The sequence below is a fragment of the Zeus faber genome (assembly GCF_960531495.2).
Source record: "Zeus faber genome assembly, contig: SCAFFOLD_39, whole genome shotgun sequence".
Lineage (NCBI taxonomy): Eukaryota > Metazoa > Chordata > Actinopteri > Zeiformes > Zeidae > Zeus > Zeus faber.
Window position 1 is genome coordinate 150163 of NW_028293190.1, and position 7852 is coordinate 158014.

The window sequence follows — 7852 nt, forward strand, 5'->3', positions numbered from 1 at the left end:
GACTTGAAGGTTTTTGACCCCATTTTTGTGAATGTAGCTATTCGGATTTTAAGTCTGATTTGAAAGAGAGGCTGTATTTCTGTGGTCTGATGATTTTACAAATTATTTTCACAGCTGGATTGCGTCTGAATGATGTATCAGGACTGTATCCGAACCTTTTTATCAGGGTTAGGTTTAGGGTTAGGTTTAGGGTTAGGGCTAGTAAAAGTTATCTCGATGGTGCCTCCGCTTCGTCCAACAACTGGACAAGAATGAAAATAGTAGTCCGCAATATTTGAAACTGCGCACCCCAACAGATTTCTAGTCCATCACCTTAAGCACTTGGCCACAGCAACATAGTTTGGGCTTTTAAAGAATATTCCAATGAAATGAGGAAGAAGCTTTAATATGTAATTGACAGCTGGAGATATTTTAAGGAGAAACGACTGTAACAAATTCAAACATCAAGAAAAGGTCATTTTTGCCAAAGGTGGTGGACAGGATCTGATTCCGCATGGGGACAATTGGATGGAAATCTAGCCCTGCCATGACCACTCAACAACAACCACATTGTTTGTGGGGTTAAAATGCAAGGACATTTTGACCAAATCAGGAAGAAGCTGCAACAAGACAAAGTCTTGGGTTATTGTTTTTTTTTGGGAGACATCGCAATAAATGAAGGCATCATGGAAGCAAGGATATATTTGTGAATTGTAGTCGGCCCTGTAGTTCAACCTGTTGGGGGACACCCCAATGGGTTTAGAGTCCATCGCCTTATCAACTCGGATGTTAAATACATGGATAGTCCATTTAAAACGCCAGGAAATTCCGATCAAATGAGGAAGAGGCTCAAAAAATGTATTTGTCTTCTGGAAATATTTTCAGGAGACACTCAGCGCAATGAATTCAAACATAAATAATTGAGGCTGCAAAAACATACTTTACTTTGAAATGTTTCCATCAGAATCTGGCACACAGAATTTCAAGACATTTAGAGTTAGAATAACCTCATGAATCGTAATCTGCAGGACTTGAACCCCCTAGGTGCTGCTGCTGCCAGTCGAAAGAGGGCTGGTACTGGGGCCGCCTGTTAGACCACTGGTGGCTCCAGGGCACCTTTAGGCAGCCCTTCCCTGTCCCTTCCCTGTGCCGGAGCCCCACATTGGGCACCACTGTCACAGTTTCACCACCACGCGCCACCCAAGCTACGTGTTCAGGGACCTATGGCACAGATTACCTTTGGTTGATAGCACCAGTTTATTGTAGAGCTGAGGCTAGGCGGAACTAGCCAAGAGCAGATGAAACATGTCATGACACAGGGCTCCTATTGTGACTGAGTGTGTGGACGGGGTTTTTAAACCGGATGCTCGTTAGCCCAACCAATGAGCATCAGGTGTGGCTACTTAAACCATCCCATCCACAGAGAAATTTCCAGGAGACACTTGCGCAAAAATTCAAACATCATGAAAGCAGTGACATCCCTGATCATCGTAGTCAGCAGGATTTTAATTTGCGCTGGGAAACCCCAATGGAGTTGTCCACCGCCATAACCACTTGGCCACGACTACATATCGTGGTTTGAAAATGCAAGGAAATTCATATCAAATGAGGAAGAAGCTGCAAAATGGTACTTGACTTTTGGACATATTTTGAGAAAAAACTGGCACATAGAATAAAAATAGGTTCAGAGATAGGACAACAGTACAAATCGTAGTTGGAAGGATTTTAAATGACTCGGGGACACCCCATTGGATTTCTAGACCATCGCTTTAACCACTCACTTTAAAATAAAAGGAAATATACACTTTGTGTTGTTCACTCGTATTCCCGTATCTGAATTACTGCATGGAGGTGTGGGGTAACGTGTACAAAAGCACATTACATTCATTCTGCATACAACAAAAAAGAGCTATAAGGATCGTTAACAATGTAGGCTATTGTGACCATACTAACACGCTGTATTTAAAAGTCACAGACTTTGAAGTTCATAGATCTGGTAGAATTTATTACTGCACAAATGAAGCGAGAAATAATTTACTTCTTGGTAACACCCAAAAATGCTCTTTGATAGAGAGGGAAAACTCAACAAATATGTCGTAAGCATAGCGAAGGAAGTGAACCACGTCATGTGTCAGGCAAATATGATTCTGAAGAGGCATCAATTGCATGTTCCTTGTGGTGTGTATATTTTGTCCTCAAAATGTAAGTACTGTTATACTTCCATAATATCCACTTTTGTGATGCAATGATCTTAAAAAATCGAGAACAGACATGTCTTCTGCGCTATGGTGGATCATCCGTGCACTGCAGAGACAGTAGAGGCTTTCAATCCTTAAACCAATATTTCTTGACTTTATTTAACGATTTGTTTTGCAAGGAAGGCTTTGCTAAAATGTTATCGCCACAATAACAATTATATTGTGACTTATATTTCAAGATAAATATCTTCTGGTTTGGGGCAACTTATAATTGATTAACATCCCATAGCTTATTATTTTTAAGACTGTGTTGTGAAAATGTGTGTATCAAATGTGAAATACCACATATATAAGATAATGTATCTGTAAAACCCTCAATGGCGATTGTATTGCATTTCATGGTGCAATGTGCATTATGCCTACCAAAATGCTAAATACATTGTTTTGATTAATTCACAAATAAAAGCTCTGCACAGGCAATCATTTCTCACACTTTTTTCTGAGAAGAAGAAGTCTATATTACCCTAAACAATAACAGAAACTATGTTTTTGTCTCCCAAAATGAGGAATAAAAAAGGTTGCTGTTGAAATTAACCAAAGCATTTATTTTAAAATTTTGCCTGAGTAAAAAGATCTAAAATTGCATGACAACATGCATGTGATCAATACATTACCAAAAATTACTGATATATCAAATATCTTCCATTCAGGCTAACTCTGCATTAACAGGGTTACAACATAATTTTCAGAATCACTTTTCGGACATGGATTCTGCCAGCGAAATGTAATCAATTTAAATTGAATCCCGCATGGTTGGATAGACTCTTATAATAGTGGATGATGAAGGGATTAATGATATATATATCTATATATCTATATATATCTATATATGATATATCTATATATATATATATATATCTATATATATATATATATATATATATATATATATATATATATATATATATATATATATATATATATCTATCTATATATATATATATATATATATATATATATAGTAGTGCTTAAATGGTTCTTCAAAGGCCTCAAATTTAATTTTGATATGCAAATATGTGTATTTTACAGTCATTGTACATCACCTAACAGAGACTAAATAATGTAAATTACACAAAAAAAAAATTGATTCATTCTCTGACTAATCATGGCGGCGGTGAGGTGTAGCAGATCCAGTTCGTATGGTGATGTCCCCCACCAAAGGTAAAAACCCACGCGCCGCACAACGCCTGTACGGTGCACCAACATGCCTGGTGTAGTTTGGGCGTGAGAGTTGTTGACTATATAGGAAGGTGATCACAACAATTTAAAATAGAACACTAAATGCAACAACTTCCCTGACTGAAAGAAATTGAATAAATATATTTTTAAACAGAGATGTGATGTTCTGTCCAGTTTTCAATTGTATTCCTATTTTTGATTGATTGGGAATTATTGATAGAGATTAATGTGTAAGGTTTATTCTATACTCCAAAATATATTTATTTTTGTTGATTTTTTCAGTAATTATAAATTGCCGTTTTTCCTATCACTATAGGACTGATCATAAGTGCCAATGGTGTAACATAGGTGAAAGGCAAATCTGAATCGATGAATTCAAGTTCTTTTAACACTAGAACCGCCACACCCAGACTTTTCCTAAAATTGTGTTATGTAGCATCCCCTATTGCTAAAAACAGTAAGGATAAAACCAGATTTAAAATATGGGCAATGGGCATGGGCAGCAGGTAAAATTTACCCGCTATAGAATATAGCTATTTTCGAGCAGTTAATTTTGCATGTTTAAAGTCAATATGGTCAAAAGAAAGAGATTCATGGATGCCACACAAGAATCATTAGAAATGATTACTGCCATGAATGACAAAAAGTCTGATGGTGGGGAGGTGTCAGGACTCATCTGACGTGTCATCTGACAGCGATTAACCCCCGAGAAAAGTGAGGGTGAAAAAAGAGCATGTACTTATTGTCGATTACAGTATATGACATACAGCTATTGCAACCACAGTCCGAAGAAAAACAAACACAAACTTGTTTTCTGATTTTTAAGATCACAAGACGCCACCACATTCGGGAGGGTCAAACTGGCCCTCACGGTCACAGAGTACAGAGCACTTTAATATTTCATCGCTGTAGAAGTCGTTGCTCACTCAACTGTGCCTATTTTGTTCTTTCTTTTAAAGATGGTGTCTCCGTGGCTATCGAGGCGGCCCCCTGCACCTGCAGGCACCCAGGTATTACTCAGCGCTATAACTTAAACGTACAGTATATATACTGTTTGCCTTACTGTTTATAGACTTCCTAGACACACTTTATATTTTGAATTTCAGAGAAGACTAAAGCAGAACGAACGATGATGAGTTCATCCAGGATGTCGTGGAGGCCTGCGGGGAGGCTTTGCTTGTTAGTGGAAATGATAATGATGCTAATAATAATAATTACAATTATAATAACAATAATAATAATAATAATAATAATAATAAAAAATAATAATAATAGCTGCAGGCAGCAATACACAGGGTCCAGTTTAGTCATTTTGGTACGTATTACAGTTTTCCAGTTTCTGTGAAACGCGGCACAAGTTACAAAAGTTACAAACACAGTGGACTTGCGTCTGTTGCTCTTTGGCGTTCAAGAATCAAGATTCAAGATTCAAGATTCAAGATTTTTTATTTGTCACATACATATACATACTTTCATACATATATGCAGTGAAATGTATTGCAACGCACCCGGTGATAGCACACAATATGTCCTAGGGAAAAATAAATAAAAGTAAAGAATTCCTTTCTAATAGACCGACTAACTGACTCCTAAAACGTAATACAGTAAGTTGAATACTTATAGAATAGGATAAATATATATAGAATAAAATGCAATAAAAATAAAATGAAATAAAATGGAATAGATAGAGGGAATATGCCAATGTATATACAGATATGTGCAATTAAAGTGGCATGTGAATTAAAGTGGCATGTGAATGTGAATAGAGTGAGGTAGTGTTTGGGATAATACAGCACAGTATACAACAGTACGGCGCAGCAATACGGCATCATGAACAACCCTGCACAGTGACACAGTATGCGGTACAGTATGCTACATACAGTACAGTAGGTAGTGGAGCCTAGTGTATGGCTCGGTTAGGACCCCTGGTGAGGTCAGCGTTGACAGTTGTAATGGCTTGCGGGAAAAAACTCAGTCTCAGTCTCTCTGTTCTCGCTGTGTGACTGCGGAGGCGCTTGCCTGACCGCAGCAGCTGAAACAGTCCGTTGTTGGGGTGATGAGGATCCTTCATGATCCTGCGGGCTCTGCTACTACACCTCCTGGTGTATAGCTCCTGCAAGGGGGGGAGGGTAGTTCCAGTGGTACGTTCAGCTGAACGCACCACCCTCTGCAGGGCCCGCCTGTCCTGGGCAGTACAGTTCCCAAACCAGGCAGTGATGTTGCCTGTCAGGATGCTCTCCACTGCTCCAGAGTAGAAGGACTTGAGGATCCTCACGAGATCCGGAATTTCCTCAGCTACCTGAGGTGGTAGGGACGCTGCCTCGCCTTTCTCACCAGAGTGTCTGTGTGTACAGTCCATGTTAAGTCCTCTGTGATGTGGACTCCCAGATATCTGAAGCTGCTCACCCTATCGACAGAAGTCCCATTAATCCACAAGGGCGCGTGCGTCCTCGATTGTGATCCACGCCGAAAGTCCACAATCAGCTCCTTGGTTTTGCTGACGTTCAGGTGTAGGCTGTTGTCCTGGCACCAGAGTGACAGGTCAGCCACCTCCTCGCGGTAGGCCTTCTCATCGCAGTCGGTGATCAGGCCCACGACCACGGTGTCGTCAGCAAACTTGATGATGGTGTTGGAGCTGGACCTGGCCACGCAGTCATGTGTGTACAGGGAGTACAGTAGGGGGCTGAGGACGCAGCCCCTGGGGGATCCTGTATTCAGGGTGAGGGAGCTTGACATGTACTTCCCCACCTTGACCACCTGGGGGCGGCCTGTGAGGAAGTCCAGGATCCAGGTGCACAGCGGACCATTCAATCCAAGCTCCATCAGCTTGACAGCCAGTCTGGTGGGGACTATGGTGTTTAAAGCTGAACTATAATCAATGAACAGCATTCTCACATAGGCCCCCTTCTGGCCATCCAGATGCGTGAGGGTGGTGTGCAGTACCTGGGAGGCCGAGTCATCCGTGGATCTGTTCTGCCGGTACGCGAACTGCAACGGGTCCAAGGTGCGGGGGAGGGAGGCGCAGATGTAATCCTTAATCAGCCTCTCGAAACACTTCATGACCACCGAGGTGAGGGCCACCGGACGGTAGTCATTCAGGCAGGTTGGAGAGGCGATCTTCAGGACAGGAACGACGGTGGACCTCTTGAAACAGTATGGGACCACTGATTAAGCCAGGGAGATGTTGAATATTGTGGTGAACACCGGAGCTAGCTGGTTAGCACAGGTCTTCAGTACTCGCCCAGATATGCCATCTGGGCCCGCAGCTTTCCTGGTGTTCACCCGCATCAAAGCCCTCCTGACCTCGTGCACGGACACTGAGAGTGCGCGCTCATCCCCAGCGGTGTAACTCCAATTAGCCGGCGAGCTAGCGGTGTTGCTGCCAGACTCGAACCGCGCATAAAAGGAGTTCAGTTGGTTGGCCAGGGAGGCGTCCACACTCGTGGCTGGGGAGGAGCTGCTCTTGTAGTTTGTTATTGTTCGCAGCCCCTCCCACAAGCGTCTTGTGTCCCCCCGCTCCATCTGCAGCTCCACGGTCTCTCTGTACGTCCGTTTGGCGTCCCTCACCGCCCTCCGCAGATTGTACGACGCCGCTTTGTAATTGTGCGCGCATTCAGAGCGCAGCGGATGGATTTATCAACCCCTGGTTTCTGGTTTGGAAATATCCGAACTTTCACCGTGGGAACGATTTCATCCGCGAGCGTAGCCACAAAACTTACTACAACCTCCGTAAACTCGCTGACGTCACTTGAGCTTGTTTGGAACATGTCCCAGTCTACGTCAGTCAGAGCGTCCTGAAGCGCAGCCTCTGATTGGTCCGTCCACCGCTTCACTTCCCTCGTCATCACCAGATCCCGCGCGATCAGAGGTCTGTAAACAGGAAGCAGCGAGATCGCGGCGTGATCTGATTTCCCGAAAGCAGGGAGCGAGACGGGCTTGTGTCCGTTCTTGTAAGGAGTGTTACAATGGTCCAGAGTTCTGTCTCCCCTGGTGGCACACGTGATGTGTTGGTGGAAATTCGGCAGAACTTTTTTAAGGTTGGCCCTGTTAAAGTCCCCAGTCACCACCACAGCCGCGTCGGGATGTCTGTTCTGAAATCCGCACAACACATCGTACAGGACCAGGACAATGATCGGTGAGGTTAATCTGCCCGCTACAAGAAGACAAAACTGAGAATATCCAAGATTATATATTCTGCAGAATAAAGAGAAAGATTCAGTACTGCTCCAAAGCAGCGCTCGGATCAATCTGATATCACAGAGAAAGAGAGGAGGCTTTATACAGAAGAAACAGGGTGTGGTTTGGGTTAGAGGTCTCCGAGTCTGCCTCCCCCCCTTAACTGTATTCCTGGGTGCTTCCTCCCCTAACTGTCTTCCTGGGTGCCCCCTCTTCCTAGAATGTAAATAACAGGTACTTGCAACCTTGACCTGGCAGAA